The sequence below is a fragment of the Sapajus apella genome, unplaced genomic scaffold (genome assembly GCF_009761245.1).
Source record: "Sapajus apella isolate SASKATOON/1434 unplaced genomic scaffold, GSC_monkey_1.0 scaffold1, whole genome shotgun sequence".
NCBI classification, from domain to species: domain Eukaryota; kingdom Metazoa; phylum Chordata; class Mammalia; order Primates; family Cebidae; genus Sapajus; species Sapajus apella.
Window position 1 is genome coordinate 77612981 of NW_022436941.1, and position 27250 is coordinate 77640230.

Here is a 27250-nt window from a genome sequence, read left to right on the forward strand (position 1 = left end):
GGAGCAGGATTGATTGAGATGGAGTTGGCGGGGTGAATGGTGAGTTGTTCCGGGGCATGTTGAGCTGAGAGACATCCCTCCATCAAGTCTTCTTTCTCAGGCAGTAGTGATGACTGCTTTTTCAAAGAACTGGGTTGAGAAGGAGAGTAGATAGAACGGAGTGTGGGATTGAGAGGAGAAATTCTTTTCCTTTAAAGTAGCAGAAACACCCTGGGGATGGTTTGAGGAGGAAACTGAAAACATTGTATAAATGCAGTGGAGAAAAGACATGCCTAGTGACAGAGACAAATTTCAAATACTTCCCAGCCTCAGGTAGGGCCCCACTGCTGAGGCTGGAGACTATGCATTTGTAGTGGTCCCAATTTGCACGATTGTGATAGCAGTAGCATGGGCCTGGAGAAAACCTTACAGGGATCAAGGCGGAAGTCTGTAAGGAAGATGCAGCAGGCCAGGGAAGGGAGGGTCCTGAGAATGCCAGCAAAAGCAATGAAATGTTGCATCAGGGAACCCAGAGTAAGGCACTCCCAGGAGATTGGTGCTTATTAAGCTTTTTATATGTTTCATACAGTCTAATCCTCATAATGAGGGAGACACAAATAAGGAAATTGACACAGCATTTAGGTGAATTGCCTAAAATCAGGCAGTTATTAAGTGCTAGAGCTGGGTGTCAAAGCACATCTGTTTGATTCTGAAGCTCTTGTCCTTCACTGTTGTACTATATTGCCAAATAGGGGTTGCTGGAATAAGGACGTGAATTGAGATTTGTAAGTTGAACTAGGAAGGATAAAAACACAAAGTAACAGTTACTTAAGCAAAATAGAAGTTCTTTCTCATGTAAAGTTACAGAGGCATACAATCAACATTGGTGTGGTTGTGCTATGGTATCAGAGACCCAGGATTTTTCTATCTTCTAGTTCTACTGTGTACAGCTTCCATTCCCACAGTCATCTCATCATCCAAATAGATGTTGGAACTCCAGCCATTACACTCACATTTCACCCAGCCCAAAAGAGGAAGGGATAAGTAGGATCTTATCTCTCCATTTAAGGACACATATACCAAAAAACAACACACTGACCAGAATTAGTCATTTGGGTCACAGCAGAAGGAAATCTAGGAAGTGCAGTCTTAGGTGACTCCACATCACACTTAAATTAGGGATTTTTATGCCATATATACATACCTACTATGTACCCACAAAATTTTTTTAAAATAATAAATTTAAAAAAAATTAATGATTCTGTGGAAGATGGAGGTGAATGGGGAGGCTGGGCTCTGGTCAGAAATCCAAATTGGGGAGGTAGCATTGTGTGGCTCTGGGTATAGAAAATATGATGGTGATTGGAGTTGAATAGATGGAGAAATTGTTAGGAATGATGTCGGATGAGTTGTCCATATGAATATTGAAGAGCCTGAAGATTATGCTGAGCCTTGGAGTAAAGACTAGCCTGATGACAAAGGGCTCTGAATAAGACTGACAGCATGACCCACAAGACAGTAGATGATGGTAACGAGAGAAGTAAGTTACTCCAGTCTTAGAACCTGGGATTGTGCATGAATCAGATTATTAAAAGTAAACTTTAGATTAATTTTAGATTTACAGAAAAATTATGAAGATAGTAGTGAAAATTCCCATATACTTAACACCCAGCTTTCCCTGTGATAAACCTATTAATATGGTATATTTGTTGCAATTAATGCACGAATAGTGACACATTATTATCAACTAAAGTTCATACTTTATTCACATTTTCTTAGTTTTAAACTAATGTCCTTTTCTTTCTCCAATTTCCATCAAGGATACCACATGACATTTAGTGTTCATGACTGTATAGGCTTCTCTTGGTTTGATACTTTCTCAGACTTTCCTTATTTTTGATAACCCTGTGTGGAGACAAAAGTGATTCCATCTTGGATGCTAATCCAAAGATAAATCCCTTGCACAGTTCTCCTACCCATTATAAGAGTAGGCACGGTGGCTCCTGCCTGTAATCCCAGCACTTTGGGAGGCCAAGGCGGGTGGATCACGAGATCAGTATTTCAAGATCAGACTGGCCAAGATGCCGAAACCCTGTTTCTACTAATAATACAAAAATTAGCTGGGGATGGTGGTGGACGCCTGTAATCCCAGCTACTCGAGAGACTGAGGCAGGGAATTTCTTGAACCTGTGAGGCGAAGGGTGGAGTGAGCCAAGATCGCGCCACTACACTCCATCCTAGGCGACAGAGAAAAAAAAAAAAAAAAAAAAAAAAAAGAGTAATCACAGCTGCCAAGAGAGAAGGCTTATGACTGCGATTTTAAAAATACAAATCAGTTTTATACCTATAGGCAAAGTAGCCTACCATAGCCATTCCTCATTTAAAACACATTTCCTTTATTATTATTTATTTCTTTTACTGGAGAGCAGTGTTGCATTAAACTGAGTATATATATATATATATATATATATATTTTTTTTTTTTTAATCAAGCAAAGGGTTAAGTTAAAGGAGCAGCATCTAATTCCCTGCAGGGAAAGGGGCAATGGTTCAGCACTCGGCATCTGTTGCTGCTATAATGGTGGTGGTGGAGGTGGTGGGAGTGACATAGTGTAGTTGTTTTTCATGTCCTTCTTCCAACTTCCGTGTGTCCACTGTTTTTTTCTGGGCTACTACTGACTACTACAGTGTAATTATGCACACTCTTGGTCTCCTCTGCTCAGATGGACCTCATAAATCTCCAAACTGAATATAATTACTACTTTTAGAATCTTTTGTTATCTGTGAGTCATAATCACAATGACATCTTTGTATAGAAGTCTTTGTGGTCTAACCACAAAATAAGTGACAGAAAAAAAGAAGCCTTCGTTATTCCTTAACAGGCAGTAATGTTTTCTATTGAAACCTGCACTTTGATTAACTTTATTTTTGCCTAATTCATTATTGGATGCTTGCATGATTTTTATGCAAAATCAAAATGAATTTTCATTCATTTCAGAATGAAAAAATTGAAGGAAACAATGTTTGTTTGTAAATATAGTATCTCTTCTATTTGGGTATTATCATTGTATTTAATCCAATTTGTATTATTGAGTTCTAATTCTTTAAAAACTAACTTTTGGAAGGAAGTGGATTCCCTTTAACATCATATGATAATAGTCTAATAGGGTTTTTTTTTTTCCATTGACAGGTGCAATACATGGACATCCATTTTCCTTCCACTCAAAAAGAACAAAAATATTTGCATATTATGTTATTAAATAAACAATGTAACTACATTTAAATACTTCTAGTTTCTTTGCTCTGAATTTTTAGTAAAAAGTCATGTCTGTAACACACAGGGATTATAACACTGAAGAATAAAACTGCTGGTATAAAACAGTAACACCATATTACACAGAATATTCCTTGATTTGTTAGTTTGTATCCTTGTAGGGGATACATTTTTTTTAATTTGTAATTTTTGAGGGTACATAGTGGGGTGTATACATTAATGGCATATATGGGATATTGTGATACAGGCATACAATGTGTAATAATCACATTAAATGGAGTGTCCATCACCTTAAGCATTTATCCTTTGTGTTACAAGCAATCAAATTATATTCTTTTAGCTATTTTTAAATGCACAATTAGAGTATTATTGACTATAGTCACTCTGTTGTGTTATCAAATACTAGATCTTTATTCTTTGTTTTCTTGTACTCATTAATCATTTTCACTTACTTCCCCTCACCTCCCACTACCCTTCCCAGCCTTTGGTAACCATCATTCTACTCTCTATCCCCTGAGTCCAGTTGTTTTAATTTTTAGTTCTCATAAATAAGTGAGAACATGTAAAGTTTGTCTTTCAGTGCCTGGCTTATTTCACTTACCATAATGACCTCTGATTTTATCCATGTTGTTGCAAATGATACAATTTCATTCTTTATTATGGCTGAATGGTACTCCATTATGTATATATAACCACATTTTTTAATCCATTCATCTGTTGATGGACACTTAGGTTGTTTCCAAATATTAGCTATTGTAAACAGTGCTGCAATAAACATAGAAGTGCAAATACCTCTTCAATATCCTGTTTCTTTTATGGTATACATCTAGCAATGAGATTTCTGGATCATGTGGTAGCTCTATTTTTAGTTTTTAAAGGAAACTCCAAACTGTTCTTCATAGTGGTTCTACTAACTTACGTCCTGGCCAACAATGTATGAGGGGTCCCTTTTCTCCACATCCTCACCAGCATTCATTATTGCCTGTCTTTTAGATATCTCATTGTTGTTTTGATTTGCATTTTTCTGATGATCAGTGATGTTGAACACCTTTTCATGCTGTTTGCCATTTATATGTCTTCTTTTGAGAAATGTTCATTGAGGTATTTTGCCTGCTTTTGTTTGTTTGTTTGTTTTTGTTTTTGTTTTGAGACAAGTCTCACTCTGTCACCCAGGCTGGAGTGCAGTGGTGCAATCTCGGCTCACTGCAACTTCTGCCTCCTCATTTCAAGTGATTCTCCTGCCTCAGCCTCTCAAGTAGCTGAGATTACAGGTGCCCACCACCACACCCAGATATTTTCTGTATTTTTAGTAGAGACACGGTTTCACCATGTTGGCCAGGCTGGTCTTGAATTCCTCACCTCAGGCGATCCGCTCACCTCGGCCACCCAAACTGCTGGGATTACAGGTGTGAGCCACTGCGCCTGGCTGCCTTTTTTAAAAATTGGATTATTAGTTTTTTCCTATAGAGCTGTCTGAGCTCCTCATTCTGGTTATTAATCCCTTGTCATGTGGATAGTTTGCAAATATTTTCTCCCATTCTGTCTCTTCATTTTATTGATTGTTTCCTTTGCTATACAGAAGCATTTTAACTTGATGTGATCATATTTGTCCATTTTTGCTTTGGATGCCTGTGCTTGTATGATATTACTCAAGAAATCTTTGCCCACTTGAATGTCCTGTGGAGTTTCTCCAATGTTTTCTTTTAGTAGTTTCATAGTTTGAGGTCTTAGATTTAAGTTATTTGATCCAATTTGATTTAATTTTTTTATATGGTGAGAGATAGGGTTCTAGTTTCATTCTCCTGCATATGGATTTCCAGTTTTCCCAGCAACATTTATTAAAGAGACAATTATTTCCCACACTGTATATTTATGTTCTTGGCACCTTTGTCAAAAATGAGTTCACTGTATTCTAACAAAGAATGTGAAGGGCCTCTTCAAGGACAACTGCAAACCACTGCTCAATGAAATAAGAGAGGACACAAACAGATGGAGAAACATTCTATGCTCATGGTTAGGAAGAATCAATATCGTGAAAATGGCCATACTGTCCAAAGTAATTTATAGATTCAACGCTATCCCCATCAAACTACCAATGACCTTCTTCACAGAACTGGAAAAAACCACCTTAAACTTCATATGGAACCAAAAGAGAGCCCGCATAGCCAAGTCAATTCTAAGCAAAAAGAGCAAAGCTGGAGGCATCACACTACCTGACTTCAAACTATACTACAAGGCTACATAATCAAAACAGCATGGTACTGGTACACAAACAGAGATATAGACCAATGGAACAACAGACCAGAGGCCTCAGAGGCAACGCCACACATCTAAAACCATCCAATCTTTAACAAACCTGACAAAAACAAGCAATGGGGAAAGGATTCACTGTTTAATAAAAGGTGTTGGGAAAACTGGCTAGCCATGTGCAGAAAGCAGAAACTGGACCCCTTCCTGTCACCATACAGTAAAATTAACTCCAGATGGATTAAAGACTTAAACATAAGACCTAAAACCATAAAAACCCTAGAAGAAAACCTAGGCAAAACCATTCAGAACATAGGCATAGGCAAGGACTGCATGACTAAAACACCAAAAGCATTGGCAACAAAAGTCAAAATAGACAAATGGGACCTAATTTAACTCCAAAGCTTCTGCACAGCAAAAGAAACAATCATGAGAGTGAACTGGCAACCAACAGAATGGGAAAAAATGTTTGCAATCTACCTGTCTGACAAAGGTCTAACATCCAGAATCTACAAAGAACTAAAACAGATTTACAAGAAAGAAACAAGCCATTCAAAAGTGGGCGAAGAATATGAACAGACACTTTACAAAAGAAGACATATATGAGGCCAACAAACATATGAAAAAATGCTCATCATCACTGGTCATTAGAGAAATGCAAATCAAAACTACATTGAGATACCATCTCACAACAGTTAGAATGGCGATCATTAAAAAATCTGGACACAATAGATGCTGGAGAGGATGTGGAGAAATAGGAACACTTTTGCACTGTTGGTGGGAGTGTAAATTAGTTCAACCATTGTGGAGGGCAGTGTGGTGATTCCTCCAGGATCTAGAAATAGAAATTCCATTTGACCCAGCAATCCCATTACTGGGTATACGTCCAAAGGATTATAAATCATTCTGTTATAAGGACGCATGCACACAAATGTTCATTGTGGTGCTGTTTACAATAGCAAAGGCTTGGAACCAACCCAAATGCCCATCAATGATAGACTGGACAGGGAAAATGTGGCACATATACACCATGGAATACTGTGCAGCCATCAAAAATGATGAGTTTGTGCCCTTTGTAGAGACATGGATAACCCTGGAGACCATCATTCTCAGCAAACTTACACAAGAACAGAAAATCGAACACCTCATGTTCTCGCTCATAGGCGGGTGTTGAACAAGGAGAACACATAGACACAGGGAGGGGAGCATCACATACTGGGGTCTGTTGCGGGGGGACTAGCGGAGGCACAGCTGGGGTGGGGAGTTGGGGAGGGATAACATGGGGAAAGATGCCAGATAGAGGTGATGGGGAGGAAGGCAGCAAACCACATTGCCATGTATGTACCTATGCAACAATCTGGCATGCTCTTCACATGTACCCCAAAACCTAAAATGCAATAAAATCTTCTTTTTTTAAAAAAAAAATGAGTTCACTCTAGATATATGGCTTTATTTCTGGGTTCTCTGTTCTGTTCACCACTCTGTGTCTGTTTTAATGCTAGTACCATGTTGTTTTGGTTACTATATCTTTGTAGTATAATTTGAAGTCAGGTAATGTGACTCCTCCAGTTTTGTTCTTTTTGCCTAGGATAGCTTTGGCTATTCTGGGTCTTTTGTGGTTCCATACAAATTTTAGAATTGTCTTTTCTGTTTATGTGAAGAATTTGTTTTGGATATTATGGACATTTAAACTGCATTCATTCTTCCAATCCATGAACATGGCATATCTTTTCATTTTCTTGTGTCCTCTTCAATTTCTTGCATCAATGTTTTATAGTTTTGAGGTAAAAAGATCTTTCGCTTCTTTTGTTAATTCCTAGGTATTTTATTTTATTTGTGGTGATTATAAATGGGATTAGTTCTTTATTTCTTTTTCAGATTGTTTGCTGTTGGCATATAGAAATGCTACTGACTTTTGTATGTTGATTTTGTATCCTGCAGCTTTACTGAATTTGCTTATCAGTTCAAACAGTTTTTTGGTGCTACCTTGAGGTTTTCCCAACTATAAGATTATAACACACCTGCAAACAAGTATAATTTGACTTCTTCCTTTCTAATTTGGTTGCCTCATGTTTCTTTCTGTTTTCTGATTGCTCTAGCTAGGACTTCTAGTACTATGTTGAATTAACAGTGGTAAAAGTAGGCATCCTTCTGTTCCAGATCATAGAAGAAGAGCTTTCAGTTTTTCCCCATTCAGTATGTTACTAGCTCTAGGTCTGTTGTATATGAGCTTTACTATGATAAGGTATATTCCTTCTATAACTATTTTTCTTTTGGTGAAGGTTTTTATTATGAAGGGATGTTGAATTTTATCAAATGCTTTTTCAGCATCAATTGAAATCATCATATGGTTTTGTCTTTATGCTGTTGATATGACTTATCACATTAATTGATTTGCATATGTCAAGCTATTCTTGCATCTCCAGATCATCCCACTTGTTCATGATGAATGATCTTTTTAATGTGTTGTTGATTTTGGTTTTGCTAGAATTTTGTTGAGGATGTTTGTATCAGTGTTAATCAGTGACATTGGCCTGTAGTTTTCTTTTTTTTAATGTGTCTTTGATTTTGCTAAAAGGGTAATACTGGCCTTGTAGAATGAGTTTAGAAGTATTCCCTCTTCCTCTATTATTCAGAATAGTTTGAGGAGAATTGGTCTTCTTTAAATGTTTGGTAGAATTCAGCAGTGAAGCCATTGGGTCCCAGACTTTTCTTTGCTGGAAGACATTTTTTAATGGCTTTGATCTTATTTCTTGCTATTATTCTGTTGAGGCTTTGGACTTCTTCATGGCTCAGGCTTGGTAAATCACGTATGTCTAGAAACTTACCCATTTCTTCCAGATTTTCCAATTTTTTTGGCATAGAGTTCCTCATAGTAGCCACTAATGATTCTTTGAATTTCTTCAGTGTCCATTGTAATGTCTCTTTTTAAATCTCTGATTTTATTGATTTGGGTCTTCTCTTTTTTTTTTCTTAGGCTAAAAGTTTGTCAATTTTGTTTATCTTTTCAAAAAACCAACCTTTTGTTTCATTGATCTTTTGTATTTTTTTCTTCATTTCTATTTCATCTATCTCTGCTTTGATATTTATGATTTTTTCTAATTTTAGGTTTGGTTTGCTCTTGCTTTTCTAGTTGTTTAAGATCATCATGAGGTTGTTTATTTGGAGTTTTTCTTCTTTTCTGATGTAGGAATTTATAGCTATAAACTTCCCTGTTAGTACTACTTTCACAATATCCCATAGGTTTTGATATGCTATGTTTCCATTATCATTTATTTCAAAAAATTTTTAAATTTATTTCTTAATTTCTTCATTTATCCATTTATCATTCAGGAGTATATTCTTTAATTTCCATGTATTTATACAGTTTCAAAATTTCGTGTTGTTATTTATTTCTAGTTTTATTTCATTGTGGTCAGAGAAGATGCTTGATGTTATTTGTTTTCCTGAATATTTTAATATTTATTTTAGGATATAACATATGGTCTATTCTTGAGAATGATCCATGTGCTGAGGAAAATAATGTGTATTTTGCAGTCTTTGGATGAAATGTTCTGTAGATATCTATTAGGTCCCTTTGTTCTATAGGGCAGATTAAGTCCAACATTTATTCATTCATCTTCTGTTTGGAAGATCTGTCCAATCCTGGAGGTGGAAGTGTATTATATTGGGGTCTAAAGTGAAAGTGTATTATACTGGGGTCTGTCTCTTTCTTTGGCTCTCATAATACTTGCTTCATACATCTGGGTGCTCCAGTGTTGAGTGCACATATATTTACAATTGGGATATCCTTTTGCTGAATTGACCCCTTTATCATTCTATAATGACCTCCTTTGTATGTTCTTATAGATTTTGTCTTGAAATCTATTTTGTCTAATTATAGCTACTACTGCTCTTTTTTTGTTTTCCTTTGCATGGATTGTTATTTTCTCATCCCTTTATTTTCAATCTATATGTGTCATTACAGGCAACATGTATTTCTTGTGGGCAGCAGATCATTGGATCTAATTTGTTTTATTCATTCAGCGACTCTACGTCTTTTAATTGGAAAGTTTACTCCATTTGCATTCAGTGTTATTACTGATAATTAAGGACTTCCTTCTGTCATCTTGTTATTTGCTTTCTAATTGTTTTGTAGTCTTCTTTTCCTTCTTTTCTTCCTTCCTGACTTCCTATTAGTGCAAGTTATTTTCTGTGGTGTCTTAATTTCTTTCATTTTATTGTTTATTATTAAATATATTGCATATTTTTATATTTGAGATTACCATGAAGCTTGCAAATACTGTCTTATAACCCATTATTTTAAACTGATGATAGCACTGATTTCATAAGCAAACAAAGGAACAAGCAAAAAGAAAACTAATAAAAACTCTACTCAACTTCATCTCCTCACTTTTTAACTTTTTATTGTTTCCATTTATATCTTATTACACTGTCTATGTCTTGAAAAGTTATTGTAGTTATTATTTTTGATTGGCTCATCTTTTCATCTTTCTATTTAAGATATGAGTAGTTTACATTTCACAATTACAGTGTTATAATATTCTGTGTTTTTTTCTGTAGTTACTATTACCAGTGAGTTTTGTGCCTTCAGGTGACTTATTGTTGCTCATTACCATCCTCGTCTTGAAGACTGATGAACTCCCTTTAGCATTTATTGTAGGACAGGTCTGGTATTGGTGAAATCCCGTAGCTTTTGTTTTTATGGGAAAGTCTTTGTATCTCCTTCATGCCTGAAGAATGTTTTTGCTGGATATAAAGCACTTTAAATATGTCATGCCACTCTTTCCTGGCCTGTAAGGTTTCTACTGAGGCATCAGCTGCTAGATATTTTGAAGCTCTATTGTATGTTATTTGTTTCTTTTCTCTTGTTGCTTTTAGGGTCCTTTCTTTACCCTTGACCTTTGGGAGTTTGATTATTCAATGACTTGAGGTACTCTTCTTTGGGTTCCATCTTTTTGTACTGGAATATTAATATCTTTCTCCAGGTTTGGGAAGTTTTCTGTTATTATTCCTTCGACTAAATTTTCTACCCCTCTCTCTCTCTCTACCTCCTCTTTAATGCCAATAACTCTTAAATTTGTCCTATTGATGCTATTTTATATATTTTATAGGTGTGCTTTATTCATTTCTATCCTCTTTTCTTCTGTCTCCTGTGAATGTGTGTTTTCAAGCAGCTTGTCATCAAGCTCAGTAATTATTTTTTCTGCTTGATCAGTTATAGTAAGAGATTCTGATGCATTCTTCAGTGTGTCAATTATATTTTTCAACTCCAGTATTTCTGCTTGATTCTTTTAAATTATTTCAATCCCTTTGTTAAATTTATCTGATAAGATTATGAAGTCTTCTTCTGTGTTATCTTCTATTTCTTTGAGTTGCCTCAAAGAGCTATTTTGAATTATCTGTCTAAAGGTCACATGTCTCTATCTCTCCAGGATTGGTCTCCAGCGTATTATTCAGTTTATTTGGTGAGGTGATGTTTTCCTGGATGGTTTTTTGATGTTTGTAGATGTTTGTCAGTGTCTGGGCATTGGAGAGTTCAGTATTTATTGTAGTCTTCACAGACTGGGCTTGCTTGTTCTCATTTTTTTGGGGAAGGCTTTCCAGGTATTTGAAAGGATTTGTAATCTAAGTTTTTGGTCACTGCATCTGTGGTTCTTGCAGACTCATAGAGATACTACCTTGGTGGTCTTGGATAAGATCTGGAAGAATTTTCTGAATTATGAAGCAGACACTCTTGTTTTCTTCCCTTACTTTCTCCCAAATGAATGGAATCTCTCTTTCTGTGCTCAGCTGCCTGCAGCTGGGAAAGAGGTGACACATGCACTCCTGTGGCCACTATGGCTGGGACTGCGCTAGGCCATATCTGAAAGCAACATAGCCCTAGGTCTTGCACAAGACCCACTGTAACTACTACCTGGCTACTACCTATGTTTGCTCAAGGCCCTAGGGCTCTATAGTCAGAAAGGGTGAAGCCAGCCAGGCTTGTGTCCTTCCCTTCAGGGCAGCTAGTTCCCCTGGGTCCCAAGCAGGTCCCGAGATGTTATCTAAAAGCCAGGCCCTGGAGTCAGAAATCTTAGAACTTAACCTACTGCTCTATTCTACTATGGCTAAGCTGGCACCAAAACCACAAGACAAAGTCCTTCCCACTCTTCCCTCTCCTTTCCATAAGCAGAGGCATCTCTCCCTGTGTCCCCCACCACCACAGATCCACAGGGAGTACTGCCAGGGTGTCAACAATGTTCACTTAAAGCCCAAGGACTCTTCAGTTAGCTTGTGGTGAATGCTGCCAGGCCTGGGACTCATCTTTCAGGGCAATGGCCTCCCCTCTGACCCATTGTAGGTCCAGAAATGCTGTACAAGAGCCAAGACCTGACATCAGGGACCCCACAGGCCTGCTTGGTGCTCTACTTCAGGGAGACCAAGCTAGTACCTAAGCTGCAAGACAAAGTCCCCTTTGAAGGAGTTTCTCCTTATGGCCATCACAGCTGGCAATATGCTGGGTCACATGTAAAGCTCACACATTAGTCTCATCCAAGGCCCGTCGCATGTACTACCGGGTTACTGATGCTGACTACTCAGGGCCCACCGTTCAGTCAGCAGTTCATGAATCCTGCCAGGACTGGGTTTTTTCCTTCAAGGCAGCAGGCTCTCTTCCGGCCCAGGATTTGTCTAGACATGTCATCTGGGATCTAAGGCCTGGAATAGGGGCCTTAAAACTCTGCCTGGTGCCCTACTGGACTACGGCTGAGCTGGTATCCTAGTTGCAAGACAAAATAATCTTTACTTTCCCCTCTCCTCGAGCACAAGGAAGTGTTTTTTGTTTTGGTTTTTTATTTTTTTTTTTAGAGTTGTAAGCTATGGTGCCTGGGTTTGTGAGAGGGGTGGTACAAGCACTTACTTAACCGCCCTGGCTGGTGTCTTATTAGGTTGCATGCTCCCCAAGTCCACTGGCCCTGAGCCTACCCAGCACAGCACTCAGAGTTGCCTGGGAGTTGCAGTCCTTGTGGCCTAGACTGCCTTTCAAGTTTATTTAGTTCCCTAGAGCACTGTAACCTGCAGTGGTGAGGCTTGCTGAAACTCATGTTCTGACTGCTGGCATGGGTGATTCCCCTCTAGCTAGGGCTGGTCTGAATGCTTCTGCTGTGGGCATTGGCTGAGTTCTGCTTGATGTTGACAGCACTGAGTTCCTACGCAAAGTTTCACAATCACTGTTTTCTCCCTAAAGTACACAGATTCTCTGTCTGTACCACATGTCTGCTGCTGGGGAATGGTGGAGGGGTGGTGTTGGTGTTTCAAGACTGTCTTTTCTACCTTCTTCAGGGCCAGGTACTGTGACCACTCACCTGATTTTTGGTTCCTATGAAGGTGCTTTTTTGTGTAGATCGTTGTAAAATTTGGTGCTCATGTTGGGAGGACAATGGCTTCTGTTCCACTATCTTGCTCTGCCTCTTCAGGATATGTTTCTATGGCTGAAAAGGGCCAAGTAGCAAACATAGACACTCTTTTGTAATCAAGACAATATGAGCTAATATGGAAAAGGATGGAAAAAGAACTTGGCAGCATAGATACATAACTTATACTGTGATACATGAAGTAAAAAATGGGACAGTATTATCATGGTTTTAAAATAGGCAAATGGGTGGGATTCTTCACTATTATGAGAGCTACATTTCAATATTTTTCCTGTAGTTGATGATTGAATAATATATTGAGTCTTCACAGTCTTTTTCTTATTTTTACAATTAACAAAATGTTTTTAAAATAAGACAGAAATGTGTGGTGTATGTGTTTAAAGAGGGTCAAGATGAGGTCTTGCCATACTGTCAAGGATGGTCTTGAACTCTTGGCCTCAAGGGATCTCCTGCCTCACCCTCCCAGAGCATTGGGATTACAGGCGTGAGCCACTGTGCCTGGCCTAGACTAGAAGTGTGTGTGTGTGTGTGTGTGTGTGTGTGTGTGTGTGTGTGTGTGTGTTAAGGCCAAATAGTACTGTATATAAATACTATTTTTTTTTTTTTGAGACAGGATCTTGCTCTGCCACCAAGGCTGGAGTGCAGTGGCACGATCTCGGCTCACTGCAACCTCCACCTCCCAGAATCAACTGATTCTCCTGCCTTAGCCTCCCAAGTAACTGGGATACAGGCGCGTGCCACCACACCTGGCTAAGTTTTGTATTTTTAGTAGAGATGGGGTTTTGCCATGTTGGCCAGGCTGGTCTTGAACTCCCGAACTCAGGTGATCCACCTGCTTCAGTCTTTTAGAGTGCTGGGATTACAGGTGTGAGCCACCACAGGTGGCCATAAATACTACATTTTAAAATCCATTTGACATTAGGGATCATGTCAAATGGGTGGCAGGACTAGATTACAGCTTTGACTCGGGCAGACAGAGCAGCATGTTGAGGCTCGCATTATGAATTTTTGCTCCAGAGCAACTGCAGGAATAAGTCAGGAAACTCAAGAGGACCCACAGACCCTATGAAGGAAATGGATTGTTCCTGTAAGACCCAGGAGAGACCCCAAATACTGTTCTGGTATCCACAACTGAGAAACCCACAGACAATTCACTTCACAGGACTCTACACACAACCCCAGTACCAGCCCAGAGCCTGGTAGACTTGCTGGGTGGCTAGCTCCATAAGAGAGATAAAAATCACCACAGCCACATCCATAGGAAAAGGGGGAGAGTACTACATCAAGGGAATAGTGGGACAAAAGAATCTGAACAACAGCCTTCAGCCCTAGACTTTTCCTCTGACAGAGACTATCCAAATAAGAAGGAACCAGAAAACCAACTCTGGTAATATGACAAAACAAGATTGTTTAACACCCCCCAAAAGCATACTAGCTCATCAGCAATGGATCCTTTGTAGTGTCTGCAAGGGAAAGGGCTTACACGGGAGCACACCAAGCTCGCCTTCCCCAGCCCCTTCAGACACCTGTCTGAGGGCTTCTTGCATAGCCGCTGGCTCCTGAAGCTGAAACATGGGCACTTTGGGTGGCCAGGCTGGGAGATGGGCCCACCAGGAAACTGGAGCCTACGTCCTCCTCGTGGAAGGGATGCCCACCCTGGTCCCACTGCAGAATCAGCTTCTGGTCCATCAGAGGATCGGAGTGTGAATTTCCTGAAGAACATAGGGGAGAGCTGCCCTCAGCCCTCTGGGCATGGAAGTTGATATTGATGTGGAGCATGGAGGGAAAAGAAGCCACCTGACCCCTGTCTCTCCAGAGAGTTCCAGCACAGAGGAGAAGGGCAGCTTGCAGCCAAGCAGCTGCTGCTCTGACCTGAGCAATGTGAGTGGGAACATGGAGGGTGCCACACAGTCTCTGGTGAGGTGGTTGATAAAGATCACCTTGGAGCCCGAGGGGCACCCTGAGGAACAGATGGAGTCTGATAACTGTTCAGGAGGAGACGATGACTGGACCCATTGTCTTCAAAAGAAGTGGACCCATCCACAGGTGAACTCCCGTCCCTACAGATGCCAGAATCCGAAGGGCCAAGCTCTCTGGACCCCTCCCAGGAGGGACCCACAGGGCTGAAAGAAGCTGGCTTGTCCCCGCTTCTCCCACCAGAGGCTGACCCGTGGCTGATTGAGTCCATCACCCAGAGGCTGTCCATGGGCTTCTCTGACTAAGGCGGCTTGCTCATCAGGGTCCTGCAGACCAAGAATTATGACATCGGGGTGGCTCTGAACACCATCCATTATTCAAAGCATCTGCCGCCTTTGTGACTGCTTTTGCCCACCTCTTCTGTGTCCCCCTCTTCTGTCTCGTAGTTGTGTTAAGCTAGTGTAGAATTGCAGGCCTCTGTATGGACCAGTTTCTCTGCCTTCTTCTTTCAGGATCAGGGGTTGGGGTGCAAGAAGCCATTTAGGGCAGCAAAACAAGTGACTTGAGGGGAGAGTCCCCGTGTGTGTGTGTGTGTGTGTGTGTGTGTGTGTGTGTGTGTGTGTTCTGATGTCTGAGAAACAAGACTGGCCTCCTGGGTGCCCTGGCTCCTTGCAGCAGGGCTGGGCCTGTGAGACTGAGGTTGATTGCAGCGCTCCTGACCCCTCCCTGCAGGGGCTACATTAGCAGTCCAGCGCATAGCTTGCCTAATGGCCTTTTTCCTCTCCCCTCCCTTCCCCTCCCCTCCCCTCCCCTCCCCTTTCTCCTCTTCTCCTCTCCCTTTTCTTAGGACTCACAGGTCCCTGACATTTAGTTAATTTTCTGCTAGAGACCTGGTACACTCTGATTTTAGATAAAGTAAGCCTAGGTGTTGTCAGGGGGTAAGCAGAGGAGGGGCTGTGTTGACACAGGCAGTGGGAGGCTGGAGCAGTCCGTGCTGTAGGCTTCCTGCTGAGACTGAGAAGGCTCATGAATGGTGTCTCAATGTTGGTTTCACTGAGAGCTGCCTCTTGGTCTCTTCACCACTGTAGTTTTTCCAAACCATCAGCTGCTTTTAATGTAAGATCTCTTTGTAGCCATCCTGTTATATTTGTAAACAATCTAATTAAATGATATCAGCACTTAAAAAAAAAAAAAAAAAGAAAGAATTCACCAACCAACCATCTGCTGCCTTCAACAGACCTAACACACAAGGACTAACATAAACTAAGGTAATGGCCTGGAAAAAGATATTTCATGCAAATGGACAGCAAAAGCGAGCAGGGGTAGCTGTTCTCCTATCAGACAAAACAAACTTTAAAGCAGCAGTAGTTAAAAAAAAACAAAGAAGGACATTATATAATGATAAAAGGCCTTGTCCAACAGGAAAATATCACAGTCCTAAACATACATGCATCTAACACTGGAGCTCTCAAATTTATAAAACAATTACTAACAGATCCAAGAAATGAGATAAACAGCAACATAATAATGGTGGGGGACTTCGATACTCCACTGACAGCACTAGATAGGTCATTAAGACAGAAAGTCAACAAAGAAACAATGGATTTAAACTATACCCTGGAACAAATGGACTTAACAGATATATACAGAACATTCCATCCAGCAACGGCAGAACATACATTCTATTCATGGAACTTTCTTTAAGATAGACCATATGATAGCCCACAAAACAAGCCTCAATAAATTTAAGAAAATTGAAATTATATCAAGCACTCTCTCAGACCACAGTGGCAAAAAAGTGGAAATCAACTCCGAAAGAAACCTTCAAAACCAAGTAAATACATGGAAATTAAATAACCTGCTCCTGAATGATCATTGGGTAAAAAATGAAATCAAGCTGGAAATTAAAAAATTCTTTGATCATTGGGCAAAAAATGAAATCAAGATGAAAATTTAAAAATTCTTGAACCTGAATGACAATAGTGACACAACCTATCAAAACCATTGGGATACAGCAATGGCAGTGCTAAGAGGAAAGTTCATAGCCCTAAATACCTATATCAAAAAGTCTGAAAGAGCACAAACAGACAATCTAAGATCACACCTCAAAGAACTAGAGAAACAAGAACAAACCAAACCCAAACCCAGCAGAAGAAAAGAAATAAACAAGATCAGAGCAGAACTAAATGAAATTGAAAAGAATAAACAAAAATAATACAAAAGTTAAATGAAACAAAAAGCTGTTTCTTTGAAAAGATAAATAAAATTGATAGACCATTAGCAACATTAATCCATAAAAGAAGAGAGAAAATCCAAATAAGCTCAATAAGAAACAAAATGGGAGACACCATTTGTTATGCTCTGAGATTCCGTAGATCAGAAATGCAGACAGGACATAGCATATGTGGCTCATCTCTACTTTTTGATACGTTGGGCCTCAGTTGGGAAGACTCGAAAGGCTGGGAGTGTCTTAAAAGACTGAGACCTGGAATCCTCTGATGGCTGCTTGATTTGCATCTGGTACTTGGGCTGAGATGACTTTAAGGCTGGGCTCTGCTGAGATAGTCAGTGGGGCACCAGTAGAGGGCCTTTCCACAGCTTGGCTCCTCACAGCATAGTGGCTTGGTTCCAAGGGTGAGGAACTTCTGAACAGAGAGTGGTCCAAGAAAATTAGGGAAGCTGCCTGGCTTTGTGGGACCTAACTGGAAATCACATGTCATCACTTCTGTCATACATTTTTGGCTGAGTCACAGGCTCATCCAGATTCACAGGAGGAGACATAGAGCCCACCTCTTAATAAGAGGTATATCAAAGTGTTCTGAGGCCATGTTTTCAAACCGCTGCAGTTTTAGATTTCATGTATCACTACTGCACCTTCAGAACTCCCCAGGTGATGTGCTGCGTTATCAGCTTGATAAATGACATGTGTGCAGGTAACTTCAGTCTGAACAGTCCTTTAATATCCTTGTTTTTCCCCCAAAGAGCCCAAGTATTCATTTTCTGAAACAAAAATGTGTAGTTCAGCCATCTCACACATGTTGGTAGAGCTTTTTAAACTCGATTCTTTTCCATGTCTTCCCTGGAGCATTCCGAATATATTGTTTTTGTCATTAGCAAAGGAAATATTTCCTCTGGGTGTCTGGCCTCGATTTTCTTGTATTAAACAGATCAATCAATTGGAGTTATAGTAACTGCAGAGTAGAACAAAAGTGCCCTTAACACCTCCCTGCTGCAGTGGGGGCATGAGACCTCTTCACTCTCGTGAGTAACTTAGAAGCAATCAGAGAGCTAGAGAGGCCTCCAGCCCTGGCTCCCTATCACCTAATACCGGCTCTTTCATGTATTTCATAGCTTTTTCTGTTTCATCCCTGGCATTCGTCCTTTGCTTGTTGTTTGCTCAATTTTCTATTAAAGTTTTTGCATTTTTTAAAATAATGTCTCTTTTTATATTTACATAGCAAATTTTGCTTTTATTATTTTAAAATATAACATTTAAAAACGTTTTAAAACACTTGTTTTTACTTTTTAATTTAATTTTATTTTTTTGAGACAGAGTCTCACTCTGTCATCCAGACTGGAGTGCAGTGGCGTGATCTTGGCTCACTGCAATGTCCACCTCCCAAGTTCAAGCAATTCTCCTGCCTCAGCCCCCTGAGTAGCTGGGATTACAGGCATATGCCACTACCACTCGGCTAATTTTTGTATTTTTAGTATAGATGGGGTTTCACCATGTTGGCCAGGCTGGTCTTGAACTCCTGACCTCAGGTGATCCACCCACCTCAACCTTCCAAAGCGCTGGGATTACAGGCATGAGCCACCATGCCTGGCCTATTTTTACTATATCTCGAATTTCCACATAAACAAAATGAACATCTTTTCATAGTTAAAATTATATAGACACACACCCATTAGGATGGCTACTATTTTTTTTTTTTTTTTTTTTTTTGAGACAGAGTCTTACTGTGTTTCCTAGGCTGGAATGCAGTGGCGTGATGTCAGCTCACTACGGTCTCTACCTCTGGGTTGAAGTGATTCTCCTGCCTCAGCCTCCTGAGCAACTGGGACTACAGGCACGCACCACCATTCCCAGCTAATTTTTCTATTTTTAGTAGAGATAGGGTTTCGCCATGTTGGCCAGGCTAGTCTTGAACTCCTGATCCCCCTCCTCAGCCTCCCCCAAAGTGCTGGGATTACAGGCGTGAACCACCACGCCTGGCCAGGATGGCTATTATTAAACAAACAAACAAAAAACCCCAGAAAATAAAAAGTGTTGGAGAGGATGTGGAGAAACGGAAACCCTTGTGCACTGTTGGTGGGATTATAAAATGGTTCAGCTGCTATGAAAAACATATGGTTGTCCATCAAAAAATTAAAAATAGAATTACCATTTGATCTGGCAGTTCCACTTTGGGTATATACCCAAAAGAACTGAGCAGGGTCTTGAAGAGATATTTGTACACAATAATGGTTCATAGCACCATTATTCACAATAACCAAAAGGCGGAAGCAATAAATTAAAAGATAAATGGGTAAACAAAATATGGTATAGGCATATGATATCATACTATTCAGCCTTAAAAAGGAACACAATTCTGGGCCAGGCACAGTGGCTCATTCCTATAATCCCATCACTTTGGGAGGCTGAAGTGGGAGGATTACCTGAGGTCAGGAGGTTAGAACAGCCTGGCCAGCATGGTGAAACCCCATTTCTACCAAAAATACAAGGAAAAAAAAATTAGCCAATCGTTGTAGTGGGCACCTGTAATCCCAGCTACTTGGGAGGCTGAGGCAGGAAAATTGCTTGAACCCGAAAGGCGGAGGTTGTAGTGAGCCAAGATCACACCATTGCACTCCAGCCTGGGTGACAAGACCAAGACTGTCTAAAAATAATAATAATAAAATAAAAAAATTTTTTAAAATTCTGACATATGCTATAATAAGCATGAACCTTGAAGACATTATACTAAGTGAAATAAGCCAGGTACAAAAAGACAAATGCTATGCGATTCCAATTACATGAGGTACCCAGTATATTCAAATTCACAGAGACAGGAAGTAGAATGGTGGTTCTCAGGGGCAGAGGGAAGGCAGAGTGGGGAGTTGTTCCATGGGTACAGAGTTCCAGAGTTCCAACACTGCAAATTGAAAAGAGTTCCGGAAACTGCTTGCACAACGTGAATGCACTTCACACTACCGAACCGTTCACTTAAAAATAGTTAAGCTCATAACTTTTATATGTTATCCCTTCCCCTTTGCATTTACTATGACTGTCAGATTTGATGTCAGGGTTATGCTGGCATTGTAGAAGATGTTGGAAAACATTTGCGTTTTTAAAAATCTTTTAGAACATTTTCACATAGCATAAAAATTTTACATAATTTTGAAGAATCATTTCATTTACTCTCTAGCTCCCCTCCCAGCTATCACTCCTGAAATTCATAACCTTCCTCAATATCACTGCTCTCATTTTCAAACTATTTCCAGTGCTGAGATGAGCAGATTTTTAATGGTGCCACAACTTATGGTGGAAAAGGAGCAGATCCTTTAGGGTAAGTGGGGAATGAAAGTAAGCCCTCTGCTAGGCACTTCCTTCCTTTATCCTCTCATCTACCCTCTCCTCCCCTCCAAAGATCCAAAAAAATTGCCAGCTCCTGTTCCATTTCTGTTCCTTTCCTCAGAGACTCCCACCCTACTTTTGAAGACTTTTGGGGTCTATTTTTTTACTGGCTTTGTGTTCCTACAGTCTCATCATCAATTCAATTCCAGTCTCACTTTTGTATTTCCCTACTAGTCATAAAAGAAAAATGGGGAACAGAGAGAGTAGGGGTGGACAGAAAGTTTAGGAAGAAGCCCATTAACTAGATTTCCCGTTGTCTGTAGAAATCCTTAGAGGGACCCCACTCCCCCCAAAAAAGGGTGTGTGCTTGTTCAGTGGCAGGAAGTGACAGTGATATTTCACGGCTACCACTCTAGAACACATTACTTGTCAGCTCTCTGCACTATTGCAAAGAGCCTTCCAGCTGGAATGCTAAAATCCTGTCTTGCTCCAGCTAATCTTTTTTGTATTAGATCATATTTGTTTTAAAATACAGATCTAGTTATGCCTCTATCCTGCTTAAGCCCGTTCATAGCTTTCTATTACACTGAGAATAAAGACTAAAACCCTTGGCTGGGTGCAGTAGAGCACCCTGTAATCCCAGCACTTTGGCAGGCCTAGGTGAGTGGATCACCTGAGGTCAGGAGTTCGAGACCAGCCTGACTAACATGGTGAACCCTTGTCTCTACTTAAAAAAAAAAAAAAAAAAATTAGCCAGGCATGGTGGCCCATGCCTGTAATCCCAGCTACTTAGGAAGCTGAGGCAGGAGAATCACTTGAACCTGGGAGGCAGAGGTTGCAGTGAGCCAAGATCGAACCATTGCACTCCAACCTGGGCAACAAGAGTGAAACTCCACCTCAAAAGAAAGAAAGAAAAAGATGAAAACCCTCAACTTACCCTCAAAGCTTTATGGAGTCAGCATCTGCCCAGCCTTTTAGCCATAGCTGCTGTATAAAGATCTAAATAGTCTTTTGGTTTCTCAAATGTTCAAGTTTTAGTGGCTGACACCTGTAATCTCAGCACTACCCAGGCAGTCTCTAAGAAAAAAAAAAAATCCAAGTTTATTTGCCTGTGTCTGCAACCTGCTCACTTGACTGCCTTCCTCCAGGCTCTGTGTTCCCACTAACAAATACATAAACCCTCACTCTTGGCCTCAGCAACTTCTACCCATTTTTCAGACATTAGATCTCAGTTTATATTTTTAGGGAAGCCTCTTTCTTCCTCACTACCCAGGATATATCAGATTCCTTGTTACATGCCTAGAACTCAGTCTATTTTTGGAGCTTACCCTATTTTTAGCTAAATCAAAAATTTGATCAAAGTTTGATTTAAAAAAATCAAACTATGATCACCTGATTCAAATTTGTCCTCCCCATTAAAACTGTAAGCTCCATGAAGACCAGAATTGTCTGTGTCTTGTTTACAATTCTATCCTCTGTGCTTGGTTAGCATAACCCTGCATAGTGTAAGAATTCAAAAAATATTTGTTGGCTCAGTACAGAAATATAAGAGAAAAGGTGTGAATCAATTCATGCCTTATTTTAAAATGTGTGAATCAATAATGCTTTATTTTTCCTCTGCCTGAGTTTGTATTAACTTAGGGATAGATGCAGGACCCAGGCAGATACCGAGAAGAACTTCATTGTCACTAATGAAGAGAAAGAAACACCATTTCCGGTTAAAAAGAATGAAGCATTTCCTAGACAAACGTTTAATTCCAGGTCTGGAGCAGGCAATATACAAGATGAGCTTGAAACATCTTGTAGCAAAAATAAAGGCACTACTCAAAGATGAATGGGGATATATCAAAGTGACACAAGAGCTTGCCTGAAAAAGAAAAATGACAATAATGGATTATAATTCATTAAATAAACAGAATTCCTAAGTCTATAATTATACTCAAAACAGGTAGTGAGGGAGCAAATCTCTTTTTTTTTTCTAACTTTTAGGTTCAGGGGTACATGCACAGGTTTGTTATATAGGTAGATTGTGTGTCTCAAGGTTTGATGTACAGATTATTTCATTATCCAGGTAATAAGTCTAGTACCTGATAGATTATTTTTCAGTCCCCACCCTCCGCCCACCCTCTACCCTCAGGTAGGCCTCAGTGTTTATTGTTCCCTTCATTGGGTCCACATGTACTCAGTGTTTAGCTCCCACTTGTAAGTGAGAGCATGTGGTATTGGTTTTCTGTTCCTGTGCTAGTTCGCTTAGAATAATGGCCTCAACCTCCATCTATGTTGCTGCAAGGGACGTGATCTCATTCTATTTTATGGCTGCATAGTATTCCATGGTGTATATGTCTCACATTTTCTTTATCTAATTTACCACTGATGGGCATTTATGTTCCATGTCTTTGCTATTGGGAACAGTGCTGTGATGAAAAAATGCATGAATGTATGTGTTTTTATGGCAGAGTGATTTATATTCCTTTGAGTATATACCCACTAATGGGATTGCTGGGTTGCACTGTAGTTCCGTTTTAAGTTCTCTGAGAAATCACCAAACTTCTTCCCACAGTGGCTGCACTAATTTACACTAACACCAGTTGTGTTGTGTATAAGCATTCCCTTTACTCGGCAACCTCTCCACCATCTGTTACTTTTTTGACTTTTTAATAATAGTCATTCTGACTAGTGAGATGGTGTCTCCTTGTGATTTTGATGTGCATTTCTCTAATGAATAGTGATGTGGAGCATTTTTTCATATGCTTGTTAGTTATGCATATGTCTTCTTTAGAAAAGTGTTCATGTCCCTTGCCCACTTTTTAATGGGGTTGTCTTTTGCTTGTTGATTTGTTTAAGTTATTTACAGATTCTGGATATTTGACCTTTGTTGGTTGCATAGTTTGCAAATATTTTCTCCCATTCTGTAGGTTGTCTGTTTAATCTGTGGATAGTCTTCCTTCCTTCCTTCCTTCCTTCCTTCCTTCCTTCCTTCCTTCCCTCCTTCCTTCCTTTCATCTCCCTCCCTCTTTCTTTCTTCGTTTCCTTCCTTTCTTCTTTCTCCCATCCCTCCATCCCTCCCTCCCTCCCTCTTTCTCTCTCTCTCTCTTTCCTTCCTCCTTTCCTTGCCTTGCCTTGCCTTTCCAGTGCTCTTTAGTTTAGTTATATCCCACTTGTCAATTTTTCTTTTTGTTGCAATTGCTTTTGGCGTCTTTGTCATAAAATTGCCAGGGCCTATGTCCAGAATGGTATTTTCTAGGTTTTCTTCTAGGGTTTTCATAGTTTTAGGTTTTACATTTAAATTGTTAATCCATCTTGAGTGGATTTTTGTATATAGTGAAAGGAAGGCGTCCAGTTTCAATCTTCTGCATATGGCTGGACAGTTATCCCAGCACCATTTATTGAGGAAGACCTTTCCCTGTGGCTTGTATTTGTTGACTTTGTTGACAAAACCATCGAAGATCAGATGGTTATAGGTGTGTGGCTTTGTTTCTGGGCTCTCTATTCTGTTCCATTGGTCTACATGTTTGTTTTTGTACCAGTATCATACTATTTTGGTTACTGTAGCCTGTTAGTAAAGTTTGAGGTTGGGAAATGCTTTGATCTTCTTGCTTAGGATTGCATTGGTGATTCAAGCTCTTTTTTGGTTTCATGTGGATTGTAGAATAGTTTTTCTAATTGTATGAAAAATGTCATTGATAGTTTGATAGGAATAGCATTGAACCTATAAATTGCTTCGGGCAGTATGATCATTTTAACAATGTTGATTCTTCCTATCCAAGAGCATGGAATGTTTTTCCATTTGTTTGTTGGTCTCTGATTTCTTTCAATGATGTTTCATAATTCTTGTTGTAGAGATTATTCACCTCCTTGGTGAGCTGTATTCTTAAGTATTTTATTTTTTGTGGCTATTGTAAAACACATTGTGTTCTTAATGTGGCTCTCAGTTTGGAAGTTGTTGGTGTATAGAAATGCTACTAGTTTTTTACATTGATTTTGTATCTTGAAACTTAGAAGAAGTTTATCAGATATAGGAGGTTTTGGGCAAAGACTATGGAGTTTTCTGTTACATTCTATTGTCTGCAAACAGAGATAGTTTAACATTCTATATTCTTATTTGGATCCCTTTCATATCTTTCTGTTGCCTGATTGCTCTAGCTAGGAGTTCCAGTACTATGTTAAATAGATGCAGTGAGAGTGGGTACCCTTGTCTTGTTTTGCTTCTCAAGGGGAATACTCCCAGCTTGTGCCCAGCCAGTATAATGTTGACTGTGGGTTTGTCATAGATGGCTTTTATTATTTTGAGGTATATTCCTTCAATGTCTAGTTTGTTCATGTTTTTAACATGAAGGGGTTTTGAATTTTATTAAAAGCCTTTTCTACATCTACTGAGATGATCATGTGGTTTTGTTTTCAGTTCTGTTTATGTGATTCACATTTATTGATTTGAATATGTTAAACCAACCTTGTATCCAAGGGTTAAAGCCTACTTGATCATAGTAGATTAGCTTTTTGATGTGCTGCTGGATTGAGTTTGCTGGTATTTTGTTGAAGATTTTTGTATCTATGTTTATCAAGGATATTGGCCTGAATTTTTTTTCTCTCTCTCTCTTTCTTTCTCTCTCTCTCTCTTTCTTCTTTCTTCCTTCCTTCCTTCCTCCCTTCCTTCCTTCCTTGCTTGCTTTCTTTCCTTCTTTCTTTCTCTCTCTCTCTTTCTTTCCTTCTTTCTTTCTCTCTCTCTCTCTTTCTTTCTCTCTCTCTCTCTCTCTCTTTCTCTCTCTTTCTTTCTTCTTTCTTTCTTTCTTTCTTTCTTTCTTTCTTTCTTTTCTTTCTTTCTTTCTTTCTTTCTTTCGTCTCTGCCAGGTTTTGATATTAGAATGATGCTGGACTCATAGAATGAGTCAGGGAGGAGCCCCTCCTCCTCAATTTTTTGTAATAGTTTCAGTAACAATGGTACTAGCTCTTCTCTGTGCATCTGGTAGAATTTGGTTGTGAATCTATATGGTCCAGGGATTTTTCTGATTGTAGACTTTTAATTTCTGATTCAATTTCAGAACTCATTATTGGTCTGTTCAGGGTTTCAGCTTCTTCCTGATTCAGTCTTGGGAGACTGTATGTTTTTAGCAATCTATCTATTTCTTATAGGTTTTCTAGCTTGTGTGCATAGAGTTATTTCTAATAATCTCTGGAGGTCTTTTTTATTTCTGTGAGGTCAGTGGTAATATTCCCTTTGTGATTTCTAATCATGAGAAAAACTCTTCTTAACAGAAGAATACCTGTTAAAAATGTAGGAGGAATGGTAGAATTAGAAAATCACGATTTGAAACCACCAGTGTACTAAATTATACATGTGAGGTTTGTCTATTTAAAAAAAAAATTGAGTGAAAGTTTGTTGGGAAATAGGGTATTTGTATGGTCTCACAATATCACCCCATATATTACTTATTAAGTATAAAGGAAAAAGCTATCTTTACAATGGGGACATCTGGTGGGCACTGTCCTATCCAAGTGTTTAAATTTAGCATCAGATAATGGGACAAACTGACACCACATTGTTCTGGATGTGTGCAATTGGAAGTGCATAAAATCGTCAACATACTATCTTGCTCAATGTTCAACATGAATTGAATCATTGTAGGACATTCTATGATACAAGTGGTATGGACTTTTCAAATGTGTCAATGTATAGTAAAAAGGAGAAAGATTATTCTACATTATGGAGAGTAAAGAAACAAACCAAATGCAGTATGTGGTTTTTAAAATAGCTATAAATAAATTTTTGAGGTAAATTGGAGAAATTTACATATGAACCATATATTAGATAATATAATTTTATCAATGTTAAACTGTAAAAGTGGTATTGTGGTTAAGTAGAAGATTCCCTTGTTCTTAGGAGATACCTGTAGAGATATATAGTTCACCCTTGAACAATATGGGGGTTAGGAGTGCTAATCCACTGTGCAGTCAAAAATCCACATATAACATTTGACTCTCCAGAAACTCAACCACTGATAGCTTTTATATTTTGTATTTTATATATATTATATATTGTATTCTTATGATGAATTAAGCTAGAGAAATGTTATCAAGAAAATCATAAGGAAGAGGAAATATATTTACTATTTATTAAGTAGAAATGGATCATCATAAAGGTCTTCATTATCATTGTTTTCACATGGAATAGGCTGAAGAGGAGGAGGAAGAGGAGAAGTTGGTTTTGCTGTCTCTGGTGGCAGAGATGAAAGAGTTGAGAAGGTGGAAGGGGAGGCAGGAAAGGCAGGCACAATTGGTATAACTTTTATTGAAAAATTTCACAAAAATGGACCTGCATAGTTCAAACGCATGTCATTCAAGTGCCAGTTGTATATGTTCAGAAAAAAAAAAACAAACCCACCACAGAGGGAGCATGGGAGCATGAGTAAGATAGAGAGAGTTGGCAGCTGGAACAAAATGTTAACAATTTATGAATCTAGGTAGAGAGTACGTAGGTGTCATTGGATTATTTGAGCTTTTCTGTGCCATTGAATGTTTTTCAGATAAAAAGTTGGGTAGGTAAGTGGTTAGATGGCTTTATATCTATGACTAAACGAACTTGCTGATATTTCCTCATGCCTAAGTTAGACATAATTATCTTGTCATAGTCACTCCTGGGCAAGAATAGACTTCTCCCACTTACTGCTCCCTCTGCCCCTTGCATAAAGCCTTTTCTTATAAAATTGATGGCTCTGAATGGCAGTACAGAATTAGTAGACTTTACACGTAGGCAGATCCTGCAGATAACCCAGAAGTGTCTGAAACATGCTTCCCAATTTTACCTTGTAAACTCCCTGTTTAGGCAAGTTACAAGGCCAGAAATGCTCCTCAAGAGCAATGGTTC

General features: G+C 39.3%; 1 pseudogene across 1 annotated transcript; it reads left to right on the plus strand.

The window, feature by feature from the left end:
* Window positions 1–387: 387 nt before the first annotated feature.
* LOC116558311 lies at window positions 388–15450 on the plus strand (annotated as a pseudogene). The gene is made up of 2 exons (XR_004271954.1): window positions 388–513; window positions 14375–15450. The product of XR_004271954.1 is annotated as a sequestosome-1 pseudogene (transcript).
* Window positions 15451–27250: the final 11800 nt, after the last annotated feature.